A 13,863-nucleotide genomic window follows, 5' to 3' on the forward strand; every position below is an offset into this window, starting at 1 on the left:
ATGAGGAAATGAGCAGGGGTTAACGGGACTAGGTCGTTAGGTTCAGATGAGAGGGGACAAAGAGGGCGAGAGTTTAAGATGGCCTCGATTTGTGACAATGTAGTAGAAAACTCTTCAAAGGTAAGATGAGCATTTGCAAGGACACGTTTCAAATGATGTTTAACGCTCTTAACCCCACTCTCCCATAAACCCCCCATGTGCGGTGAGTATGGACAGATAAATTGCCAGTCTATTCCTTCACTCACAGCGGTACCCTTCAATTCATGTTGGTGCGATTTTAGAAAATCCTTAAGTTCGCGGTGTGCTCCCACAAAGGTTGTGCCGTTGTCACTTACTATTTTAGAGGGCTTTCCTCTTCGCGAAATAAAACGCCTAAGGGCCAAAATAAAAGAACTGGAAGTTAAACTAGAGACCAATTCGAGGTGCAATGCCTTTGTAGTAAAGCACACGAAAACTGAGATGTAACACTTCTCTAACTTGCAAGATCGAGACCTTCCAAATCCTGATCTCACCAAAAACGGACCAGCATAGTCAAGTCCAGTTACATGAAAGGGTGGCGAAGGAACAGTGCGATCGCGTGGTAAATTAGCCATAATTGGTTGAACAAAATCAGGTTTGAATCTAAAACATCTAATACAACGTTTAACAGTACTTCTAGCTAGGTTACGTCCCGAAATTGGCCAAAATTCGTCTCTTATTGATGACAACAAAGCTTGAGGTCCAACGTGAAGTAACTTAAGGTGTTGATAAGCAAAAAATAACTTAGTAAACGGATGACTGGAGTGTAAAAGTATTGGATGTTTTTTATCTGGTAAAAAATTAGAAAATTCTAATCGACCCCCAACCCGAATAATTTTATCTGAATCTAGAAATGGTGTTAAATTGAGAATTTTACTCTTGCTATCGATAGAACGCTTTTCAATAAGACATGAAAATTCGTATGGAAATGACTGTCTTTGCGCTACTTTAATTAAATATTTCTTTGCTAGGTTTATTTCTTGAATAAGAAGCGGACCCTGAATTCTATCAGAAATTGGTTTTAAACAATTATTTTTAAATCGCAAAATGTAAGCTGTAACGTGAATCAAACGAGAAAATTGTGAAAATCGCTCGAAAGGAAATTCTTCAATTTTAATTGTTGGCAGAACTGTGGTTGAAAATGGTTTCAACTCCGGAACGGTATCCAATTTCGATAAAGATGTAGGCCATTCAGCAGGAGGTGCCTTTAGAAACTTGGGTCCATACCACCACATATCCATTTCTAGAATTTGATTGGGATATAATCCTCTGGATAAGTGATCGGCAGGATTTTCTTGAGTGGGCACATGTCTCCAGTCTTGATCATTGGTGAGATTTTGAATTATCGCTATACGAGTGCCTACAAATGTCTTTAAAAGATTTGCACTAGTTTTGATCCAGGCTAAAACTATTGAAGAATCGGACCAATAAACAAATTTATCGATTTTTATGGTTAAAGACGTCGTGACCTTTTTTACTAGACGAGCAAGCAACAATGCCGCACATAATTCCAATCTGGGAATGGTAAGAGTCTTGATAGGTGCAACCTTGGATTTTGAGCATAAAAGATTTACAAAAACTTGGTTATTTTTATCTATGCTACGTATATATAGACATGCTCCATAGGCTCGCTCAGAGGCGTCAGCAAAGCCATGTAACTCGATTAACTGAGGCTCCTGGCACACTACATGTCGTTCAATGGTTAATTGATTTAAAAAAGGTAACTCGTTCTTGAATTTCGCCCACTGGCCGGATAGATCTACTGGAAGAGTTTCATCCCAAGGCAGCTTCTCAGACCACAATTTTTGCATGAAGATCTTAGCAAGAATGGTACAGGGACTTAGCATTCCTAACGGATCGAAAATGCGAGCTGTAAGGGACAATACTGATCTTTTCGTATCAGTTTTATAATTGTTTATATCAATACAAAATGCCAACTGGTCATTATAGCAGGACCAAGTTAAACCTAGAGTTTTCGTAGTCTCATGTGGGCCAAATGTCAAAATGCCGCATGACTTGTCCTCAGTTTCAATTCCATCGAGCACCCTTGGATCATTGGAATACCACTTGCGCAGCTCGAAACAGCCACTTCTTAAAATACGTGTTATTTCTCGACAAATATAGCGCGCATGCTCAATGGACTCTGAGCTGAAAAGAAGATCATCAACGTAAAATGATCGCCTAATGACATTAGCAACCTCAGGAAGGGAGTCAGCACATTCGTTGGCTAACTGGAATAAGCAACGAATAGCTAAATAACTTGCACTTGCTTGTCCATAGGTTACTGTATTTAGCATGTATGCCTTAAGTTGTTCCGTAGGGTTTTCTCGCCATAGTATTTGCTGAAGCTTTCTTTGCTCGGGATTTATCAGCACTTGTCTGTACATCATTTTGCAGTCAGCAGAAATGACGTAACGCTTTTCGCGGAATCTCAATAACATTGACAAAAGGTCGTCTTGTAAAACTGGACCTATAAATTGAATATTATTAAGAGATATTCCGTTGCTAGAGGGTGAACTGGCATTGAACACAACGCGAAGTTTTGTTGTCAAACTATCTTGTCGTAGAACTCCATGATGAGGCATGAAATATTGTACCACACCAGGCACATAACTAGAATCAGCAATGGTCATGTGATTTAAAGATAGATACTCTTGCATAAAGTTGATATATTGTACTCTTAACGACTCGTTTTTTAGCAGTCTTTTCTCCAGATTATAAAACATTTTCTCAGCTTGCGAACGGGATTCACCTAGACAATCGGCTGGCTGCTTTAATGGCAGATTGACTATAAACCTACCTTCATGGTTCCTAGTTGTAGTCTCTATAAAAATTTTCTCACACTCGGTTTCCTCGTTGGATAATGGCTTGACTTGATTTACCTCCTCGACTTCCCAGAACTTTGAAACTAAATCATGCAATTCTTGGTTAGTGCTTAAGTTGCAACAAACATCTTTTTCCTGCTCTCTTGTTTCAATTTCTCCCATTGGTCCTGCTACAATTCATCCAAGTTCAGTTTCTTGAATTGTAGGGCTATATTTACCACCTGACAACCTACCTGTTTTCAACAAACTCCAGAAAAGATCACAGCCAATCAAAAGTTCGACTGCTCCTGGCCTGTTAAAAGTTTCATCGGCAAGATGTAGATTGTGTGGTATATTTAAGGATTCTAGATTAATCTCAAAACCTGGGGTGACATTTGTTATTTCAGGAAGAATAAAACACATAAGCTTAGTTTTAAAATTGGTATATAACGAGCTCAAGTCAACTTGACATTTATTGCGCACCTTGGTAAGTGAATATGATATGCCAAATATATTTAAATTTGCATCGAATGTGTCCAGTCCTAAAGTATCACACAAGTTTTTAGTGATAAAGGAAGACATGGATCCAGAATCTAGCAAAGCACGCACAGTGTGAGGAATGCCAAACTTATCCAGAACTTGAACACGAGCTGTTGATAACAATGTAACACGCTTACTTGATTTGGACACAGTACTAGTTAAAACTGGCTCGACTTGAGGTGTTTCATAGCTACTATTATCAGCATTTTGCCCCTGCGATACAGACTCACCTTTATCTTCATGCAATAAAGTATTGTGCCACAACTGACATTTTCTACAAGTGCCCCCTCTACATCTTTTAGGTGGATGCTGGAATAAGCAGTTCTGACACAACTTGGCCCTATTAACAAAGTCGATGCGTTTTTTGACAGAAAGTTTAAGAAAATCTTCGCAGACATAAATAGAATGATCTTTCTTGCAATGGTAACATGAAATAGTAGAAGTAGATGTAACTAGAGACCTAGAGGAAAAACGTGGCTTGCTATCTCGTTTACCCTGTCTATCATCCTGTGCTAATTTCATGTTTGTTTTATACTCGAGAGTTTCTAAAAAGTCAGCCCGATTAGTTAAAAATATTTTTAAATTTTCTAGCGTAGGTGAATTTAATGTAATTGAATATTTTTCCCATTCACTAATGGTATTTGAATCGAGCTTAGAACTTATCATATAGATAAGTAAAGGATCCCATTCCCTAACTTGTTGATTTAATTGTTCTAGTGACCTTAGGTGCTTTGAAACATCATCAATAATTTTTCGAATTCTACCCGAGGATTCCTTCTGAATATTTTCTAGAGTAAATAAAGCTTTGATGTGATTATGAATCAATAATTTTGAATTGTTAAACCGATTATTTAAGGTATCCCATGCAACGATATAACCATTTGCGGTAAACTCGATAGCTTTTAAAACTTGCGCTGCACTGCCTTCTAAAGAAGCCCTTAAGTAATGGTATTTTTGAATGGCGGATAAGGATTCATTTTCATGAATCAAGGATTGAAAGGTTTCTTTATACTCTAGCCACTCATGAAAAATACCGCTAAATTTGGGTAGGGGAATCACTGGCAATTTAACCCCACCTAAATCGAATTTTGGACTTGAACTTGACCTAGCATTTGAATGATATGAGTGCACTGACCCAACATCATCATATTTACTCGCTGAATTTAAAATGTTTTTTGCTTTAGCTATTATTGCAAAATAGGACTCGTCCAATAACGCACGCTCGGTATATTGGTCATTTAAAAGAGCCAATGCAACACTTGCCTCGATATCATCTTGTATTGTCAAATAATCTTGATAAAAAATTTCAATTCGCGACAATCTTTCTTGAATTTGAATAATTTCTTCATCACTTAAAACTTGCCCCCGCAAAATACTCTTCTGTTTTTGATCTATAAATTTAGTAAAAACCGTAAGAGAACCCTTAATTGAACCCCTTTTGCGGATTAACTTGTCTAGGTCAGCCTCTGCCATTGTTTATTTACCTATATAATTTTCCTTTGCTAGCGCCTTGACCTCGTCTCCCAAAACAACAACAAATAATATCCGCCCTCAACTCCGGCCTTGCGATGCTAATTCCACCTTAACCGGCCCGTGCAATCGAGGAAATTTCTTGTTTTCTGGCTGGATTTTATTGTCTATTTGATGCGGCTCGTTAGGATCATGTTTTGTCTTCGAAGTGGACTGTATTTCTTGTAACTTGCTCTTGTTTACGCAAATTAAACCCGGTAGTTAGAATAAAAATAGTATTTATTAACTACATACAAAATTGGTAATTCGGTTTAGTAACAGCGTAAATTAAAATTAAAAAGAATTCGATTTGCTTGACGCGAGTCTTGATTGTGTCTGTCTTTTTTGACGCGCCGCGATGTCACGGAACATGAAGCAGCAGTAGCCATGGATACTTGCGCGGTGCGTCGTTGCCGTGTTTAACAGGAAATACAATGTTTCACAGTTTTATTTAGTTTTCAATAGTTTTTGCACAAAGTTGTTATATTTCACTGGCATGAACACCTAGTCAAATTAAAGAAGTAACAGATAAAGTTATCACAACTTTAGGTATTGCAAGAACGGTCATTTCTGTTAATGGACACGAAGTCGAGTATTCTTTTCACGTAGTAGATTCCTCATTTCCGATCCCGACAGATGCGATATTGGGTCGAGATTTTATCGCTAAATTCAAATGTAATTTAAACTATTCGGATTGGACTATGACTATTAGGCCGAATGACAATAATATTATTATACCGATTCGAAATAGTATTTCTGAAGACTCTATAGTCATTCCAGCTAGGTGTGAGGTACTACGAAAGATGAAAAGCCTACAATTTGTTAAAGAAAATTCAGTAGTAGAAAATGCGGAACTAAGGTCTGGTATCTTTGTTGCGAGAACTATTGTCTCAAAAAATTTCCCGATTGTTAAGATTATTAATACAACAAGCGAAAACGTTACTCTTAATAATATTCAGCTAAAAACGACAAGCCTAGCAGAATTTAATATCTACAAAATCGATACAGAATATAACGATGGAAATTCTAATCTCATGACGCAGCTTAATGCTAAAGATGTACCTGAGTTTGTCAAAGAAAAATTAATTAAGTTATGCAACGAATTTTCAGATATTTTTGCCCTTAAGTCAGATAAAATAACAGTTAACAACTTTTATCAACAAGAACTCCGACTAACTGATAGGTCACCAGTGTATATTAAAAATTATAGAATTCCGCATACTCAAAAAAAAGAAATAAACAAACAAGTCAATAAGTTACTGGAACAAAATATTATAGAGCCATCAATCTCTAACTATAATAACCCAGTTTTGCTGGTACCCAAAAAATGGTCAAAAAGCATGGTGGTTAGTCATTGATTTTCGCCAGCTAAATAAAAAACTCATTGCTGACAAGTTTCCACTTCCTCGTATCGATGATATATTAGATCAACTAGGAAGAGCTCGGTGGTTTTCAGTAATTGATCTTATTAGTGGTTTTCACCAGGTACTTTTATGTGAAAACTCTCGAGACGTAAAGGGTGTCGCCCACTAGAGCGGAGCACGCCGGAGCGTACGGCAGCGCGCCGGAACGTACTTTTTATAATACATTGTTCTAAATGGGAGTCCGCTCACTTGTCGGAAGAGCACCGATCAGCAGCGCAACGAAGCGACCGAAATTCTATGTTGGGTATATTTTTCCGCTGCCGTACGCTGCCGATTGCGGTGCTACGCCGCGCGCTGGCTAATGTGCGATACGTAGCGACCCAAATAGGCATTTTTTTTTAGTATTGTCTTTTGAAAGACGAGCGCAAAATGTCGGACGAAGAAGAAAAGCTCGTGGGTTTAGTTTCAAAATATGAATTGTTGTTTGATATGTCAAACAAAAACTATTCTAACACTGAAATAAAAGACAATATTTGAAAGCAGATAGGAGAACAAATGAATTGGCCAGGTAAAAGCACACAATAATTTATTACATAAACTTATTGTACATAGTATCAACTACTGGACTTCCACCTAGTAACAATTTATGTTTATTTCTACAGGGTGTTTTTAAGATTATAAGTTGTAAGATTTTTTCTTTCTTTTTTATTATAATTTTCCCACAACTGCAGATATTTCTGTGAAATGTAGTACACTCCTTTTAAATATTAAATAATTATTTTGATATAATTTATTTTTATTTTCTACCAGTGGCGTCCGATTGAGACTGAATAATATAATATTTGAACGATAAAAAAAGCATATACTTAAATTCACTCTATATAATCTAAGATCGGTCTTAACCCATCATTAGAAGAAATAATGAAGGGTTTTTTTTTTATGAAAAAATAAATCGAGGATGGCTTGGCAAATGATATCAGGTCAAGGCTATCCTACATATTGCTTAAGATCTTAGTTTTGGATCTTATACTATAAATAAATAGACATTTTATTGTCAGTATTTTCCTAATCCATTATTTCTCCGTTTATCATTGCATTTTGCCAAGGAACTGTACCCTCGGGGGAAGAAAAATAATTTGCAAATATATCCCTAACAGATATGGCCTCGATCGTTGCATTTCCTCCCACTCGTCGTAAATTTTGAAGATTATCATTGTTAAGGTTATTGTCAACTGATTCTAATGAAATTAAAGAAGGCCTTAAAAAATTATGTAAACAACAGGTCGCTAAAATAACTTTGTCCACATGTTCGGGGCTCATTTTTAATCTCCTTTGATAAATCCTAAATGCTTGTGTCAAAATTCCAAAAACATTTTCAGATAACCTTCTGGCTCGGCTCAAGCGATAATTAAAAGTTTTTTTTGATATATTGTCTTTAGTTTGTGAACCAGGAAACGGTCGCAATAAATGCTTGTTTAGAGGGAATGCTTCATCGCCTACAATTACGTGAGGCACAATAATATTGGTTCCTGGAAGACTTTTATCAGGAGGTATATTAAAAGAGTTCTGCAACAGTGCTTTTCCCATATTAGAAGAAGCAAATATTCCTCCATCACTGTTCTTTTCATAGGCACCTACATCTACACATATCAAAATTGGCATCTACTAATGCCAGTAGAATGACACTAAACGTCTTTTTGTAGTAAAATATAGCGAACCACTATTGGCAGGTGCTTCAATAATAACATGTTTGCCGTCGATGACACCGATGCAATTAGGGAAATTCCATAGTTCGTAAAAGTCTTTTTCAACCGTTTTCCATGATTCCTTTCTTGGGTTTGGCATGACAATATTGCATATTTTAGTCCAAATTATGTCACAAGTTGAATATAGAATTTCTCTAACAGTGCTTTCTTCTAAGCGATACGAAAATGCAATTGATCTAAATGAATCTCCTGTAGCCAAGAATCTGAAAAGAAAATTTTTATATTTCAGCTTCAAAATGTAAAGATAAATGGAAAAAACTAAGAGACAATTTTCGCAAAGCCATTAAAGGTCGTAAAACAAAGAGTGGGGATGCTGCAAAAAAAATTAGGCCCTGGAAGCTTGAACAACAGATGGCTTTCCTTCTTCCATACATTGCTGAAAGACCTCAAACCTCAAACATAGAAACAACAGAGGAAGAAACTGGTAATTCAAGTGAAGAGGATTCTTACTCCAATATTAGTTTACCACCGCCCACTCCATCGACTACATCGACCTCATCAGCCCCTAAGAAAAAAATACAGAAATGCCATCAGATGCCCCCAAATAATGTAGCAGATGTGCTGTAAAACTACCTATCAACTAAAGACATAAGTAAAAAAAAAGTAGAAAATAATAACTCAATAAGAAGTTTTTTCCTTAGTATGTCGGAGGCAACTGAAAATTTGCCGGCTCATCTCAAAATAGAGGTAAAATCGAAAGTTTTTAAAGCCGTCAATAAAGCTGAATTAGCAGCTTTATCTGAAAGACAACATGTACAATCAAATAGAGCTGAATATCCACCATATCCACTCTCATCTTTATCACGAACATCTCGTCAGCATTCAAATAACTTTCAAGATTCTGTGCTGTTGGCAATACCTCAAACATCACCAGACATAAACCATCAATACTATTCCTACACTCAACCATCATCATCATGTCAATAGACACAGGCCCCACAATTTTCCGAGGATCTTACCAATTTACATAATTTAGATGATTCACACTAGTTGCCTGAGCACTTATAAAAATAATTAGGAAAACTTTTAATTTTATTTTTTTATTATAATTTATAAAATGTGTATTTTGAGTTTTTTTGCATATTAGAGGTGTACTTTTTTTGTAATATTTTTTGTATGAGAATAAACAAGTTATTTGAGAAGGTTGCCTTTAACTTGCCTTAATTATCTGTTAAATTAAAATGTTACTTTTTTTCTATTAAACCACTTAAATTACCTATTTTTTAATGTCATTTACCTTAAGCATACAGCTAACCTTTCTTCTGGACCTATAGCTTGACGAAATGACGTATTTTGTCTTTCTATTTCTGGTTTTAGGTAACCTAATAGTTTCATGAATTGTCCATGCGTCATTCGGAAATACTGATAAAATTTAATTTCGTCTTCTATTAGATCAGGAAATAAAGTATAGAATTTACCCTCAGTCTTACGTTTTTTACATATATTATGTATCCAACATTTTCTTTTCCTTTTTTGTTTTTTTCTGCTTCTTCGCACAAAGCAGAAATTATGAATACCTCTTCCTGATCGAAGGACAGCATTGTACAAATTGAAGAAACTCAGCTAGCCGCTCCGCATCGCTTCGGTTCAGCGCACTCTATGTGCGTATGGGCAAGAAAATGCGCTCCGCCGCGCTGCCATACGCTCCGGCGCGCTCCGCTCTAGTGGGCGACACCCTTAACTCAGTTTAGTGTTGATGCGGGATCTTTCAGATTTACACGTTTACCTTTTGGACTATCAGTTAGCCCAAACAGCTTTCAGCGGATGATGTCAATGGCATTCGCCGGCATTACCCCTGAAAGAGCTTTTTTGTATATAGATGGTCTTATCGTGATCGGTTGTTCTGAAAATCATCATTTTGAAAACCAGTATAAAGTTTTTGAAACATGCAGAAAATTTAACTTAAAATTAAATCCTGGCAGGGTTGCCATGTAATAGCTGGGTACTTAGGGCCAGTAAAACAAAGAAGATTCCCCATCTAAAACTGTTTATTGAATGAATTGAAAAATATTTCCATACAAAAGTAATTGAACAGCGTCACAGTTACCTAATTAGACACGAGCCGCGATATAGCTAATTTTGCAAATAGCTGCTATACTGGGTCGACTAATTATTGCAACCAACTATTATGGTTTATAATAAATAAAATGTAACCTACTTTGCTTTTAAAGAATTTGCCTAATATTATAAATAATTCCTTTACACTATAAGCACCTAAGAACTCTGCTAACAGAATGCGACCCAGAGGCGTTTCAGAGGATGTTGATAGAGTTTTGCAATATTAATGATGAAGAATCTGCGGATTTTATTAAATATTTTAAGGAGTATTATGCGATAAATTGTGAATATTGGGCGTATTGTTATCGTTTGCATGCTGGTATTAATACTAACATGCATTTAGAGAGGATGCATCGCTCAATAAAATATATGTACTTAAAAGGGAAAAACGTAAAATAATTGGATTGCAGCAATTATGCGTTTTGTTAGAGACAAATTAATTAGCAGAGTAATTGGTAAAAAAAGTTGCAAACATTTATTACATAGAGGGTGTAAACTTATTTTATCTTTAGCAAAAAACAAAGGGAAAATATGCAGTAAAATTGCAAATCTCAGATCACGGCACAACATAATGAAAAAAATGGATCATACCAAACTTATTCGATCTAATGAAGGTTGGGAGGTTTTGTCTAAAAGTTGTGACGAAATGTACCTAGTGCAGAAACAAGAAACTGACTGCAAAAATTGTCAAATCATTTGTTTGGATTGTAATAACATATGGTATCCATCAGTTTCAGTGTTCTTGTGTGGACTCAGCTATCAAGTTTAATATGTGTAAACATATCCACCTAGTGGCTCAATCAATAATTAAAGATACACCAATCTTAAAAAATAAAGGTAATAATTTTTATTTATTATAATAATTGGTAGATAAGGAAATCATTTATTGATTAAAAAATATATCATTATTTTAAAGGGAAACTTTTCTATAGTTCTTTAATTTATTATTTATGTATATACCTATAGAAACTTATACATAAGTAAATCCTATGTATAACTAGGGTAATAGTTAGCCAAAGCCCTGATATTAGGACATCACCAAACATTTTCAAACAAACTGGGGCTGTCTATTGAGATCTTTCTAGGCCACCAGTTTGTTATTATTTAGCCAATCGAAATCAAATTTGCTTGTGTTAAATCTTGTGCTATGTTTTACGCTGCTAGAATGGCAATTTTTAATATAATAAATGAGCAATAAGTTTGGGTGCATCCTTTGGGTTAGTTTGGATTTTACTTGAAGTGGTTTAAGTGCCCCTTAAATTTAATAATTAAAACCTCTAATAATATTTAAGTTTTCTAGTTATAATTTGAATTAATTAAGGTACCGGATATATTAGATAATAATTTTTTTTAGAAGATAATGCAGAGCATGGTGATTATCTAGTAATAGATAAATCAGATACCAATATAAATTGTGAATCAGCTATATTAGAATTAAGCAAAAACAAACCAGTTTGCCAGGATATCAGCAAACGTAAAGAAAAGTTTCTGACTTTTATCCAAGAAACTTTGAATTCAGTTAAAACTAACGAAGAAATGGAATGCCTTGAAAGATTGATGGCTCCAGCTAATCCATCATTAGCGGCCATCAGGGAAAAAACAAAGTCTTTTCCAAAAACAGACACCCCAGCTCCTAATAAAAATATTGTTCCTCAGAGAAGATTGTCTGGTAAATTTACTGGAAAGAAAATGATACATACTCCAACTGAAATCAACCAAAATGCTGTTCAGCTTTTAAGCAAAAACCTACAATAAGACTGAGTTAAATATCGTTATTTTTGGGTAATTTATTGATGTTAATATTAGATATCTAAACCTATTAACACCATCTACTGGTAGCTTGAGTAAAGTGCCGTATTCAGTATGTCGTGTTGCCTAACTGCTTGTAATATAAACTGTCAGTATTAAAAATAAAGTAGTAGTTGTCACGATCTTATCTGAACCGCGTGTCGTTTCTTTTCAATCCCCAATTATCCACTGATAATTCAATAGGTTATGGGCCCAGGGCGATAAAATAACGAAGTTACGCGAGTTTGTTCAGTTTTCGTGCAGAAAACGGCTAGTTTTGGTCGAAAAACAGTATAGTTGTGCCGGAAAAGCGTCGCGCCGGGTCTTATTCACCGCGGTTTTGCAGTGTCGCAGTTTTCAAGATGGCAGCAAACAACTATTTGTCGTCAATTTCGAAGCTTCATGGCCGCGAAAACTACGAAGAATGGTGCTTCGCGATGGAAAATTTCCTAGTTTTAAAAAGCCTAAGTAATTGCATAGCTGGAACCGAGACCGATTTCGTGCAAGTGGCTAAGTGCAAGGCCAAGATTGTTTTGTCCATTGATCCTTCTTTATACGTCCATGTTAAAGAGGCGACTACAGCAAAAGATGTGTGGGATAAACTAAAAGATCTCTATGAAAACAACGGCTTTACGAGAAAGATTTGACTTCTTCGAAGTTTAATTTCGTTGCGATTGGAAAACTGTAGCTCCATGGAAGAATACGTAAACCAAGTTATCGAAACGTCCCAGAAACTTGGTCGTACGGGGCTCAAGTTGGATTCCGAGCTAATAGGCAGTTTAATGTTGGCAGGGTTGCCTGAACATTTCGCTCCGATGGTGATGGCGCTTGAGCATAGCGGGATCGATATTACCGTCGATGCCATTAAGACAAAGTTGCTCGATATGCAGCCAGATGGCAGCATATTCGCGACTTCCTCGTCAGCTGGTGCTTTTATAGGGAGCGCTGGGTTTCACAAACGTCAACAGAATGTAAATAAAAACAAAAATAAACCCAAGGAAAGTTGTGAAAGCACAACTTCTGTTAAAAAACGGGATTTAAGTGAAGTAATCTGTTACCGGTGCAAAAAAGCGGGACATTGTTATATATTTTTTTTTCTTTCTAAAGTGCAATAAAATGGAATTATGGTGATGCGATGAATGCCAAGTTAATCAAAAGAAAAGAAGTACTAAAAATAGTAAAAGGTTTATGGCCTTAAGAGGGTCTCCAAAAGTTGTTTGATGCCCGGAGGAACTTAACCCCTCTTACCTGAAACGCCCAGAGAAGGAATCCTTCACAATGCTGCTAGCTCAAGCCGATGTGGGTTCTAGCTTCTTTCTCAACCAAATGAACCAAAATTTCTTAGGTAGTAACTACCCAAGAGTTACCCAACTAAATGTCAAAATCAGTATGGCGCCACCAAGTTTTGGATTTTATATAATCCCAAAGGACGCCCAATATTTATCAAAATTTATTTAGGCAAGTTCAAAACGAAACTTGGAAAACAAAATCAAAGTCAAATCAGTATACACTATTGTTTCCAAATTACCTATGATATTCCAACCTACTCAACTAAACAAATTAACAACAGAAAATAACAATTTATTTAAGTCTTGATTATCACAGAGAATTATGTTAGGTTATTTATCGTTAAGAGGAATAATTATTTAAGTTGGTAATAAGGAACCACAACATCACACAAAAATTACACAATCAAAGTGTGGTTGTCAAAATAAAATAAATTATGTTACACCCAAACCTTTTGGGGAATGAAGCTTCAATTTGAAATAAAAAAAAAATAATTTACAAGGCCCGGTATATCCCGCCACGGACATTGACCTAAGCAAAAAAAAAATAACAACCCTAACTGTTGAAGCTTCCCCACTTAAAATTACCCTTTTATTAGTTTACTCTAATATTTACTAGCTAATCTGAGAAAATTTGACATCTTAGGAGTAGTCTGAAAATAAATAATATAACCCAAGTATATACTCGTAGTACTACGAAGCCGGCTGCGTCTTACCTCACAGGAGTCAC

At 35.9% G+C, this 13,863-nt stretch overlaps 1 protein-coding gene and 1 long non-coding RNA gene across 4 annotated transcripts in view; one reads left to right on the forward strand and one right to left on the reverse strand.

Annotated features, from left to right (window-relative positions):
- The window catches only part of LOC126739056 (uncharacterized), a 782,471-nt gene that overhangs the window by 138,264 nt on the left and 630,344 nt on the right, over positions 1-13,863 (reverse strand). The window lies entirely within an intron of this gene.
- LOC126739080 (uncharacterized) lies at positions 3,049-3,579 on the forward strand. Its single transcript, XR_007661546.1, has 3 exons — positions 3,049-3,172; positions 3,230-3,309; positions 3,389-3,579. It is a non-coding gene; the product is annotated as an uncharacterized LOC126739080 (long non-coding RNA).

Source organism: Anthonomus grandis, chromosome 8 (genome assembly GCF_022605725.1).
Source record: "Anthonomus grandis grandis chromosome 8, icAntGran1.3, whole genome shotgun sequence".
In the NCBI taxonomy this organism is placed as follows: domain Eukaryota; kingdom Metazoa; phylum Arthropoda; class Insecta; order Coleoptera; family Curculionidae; genus Anthonomus; species Anthonomus grandis.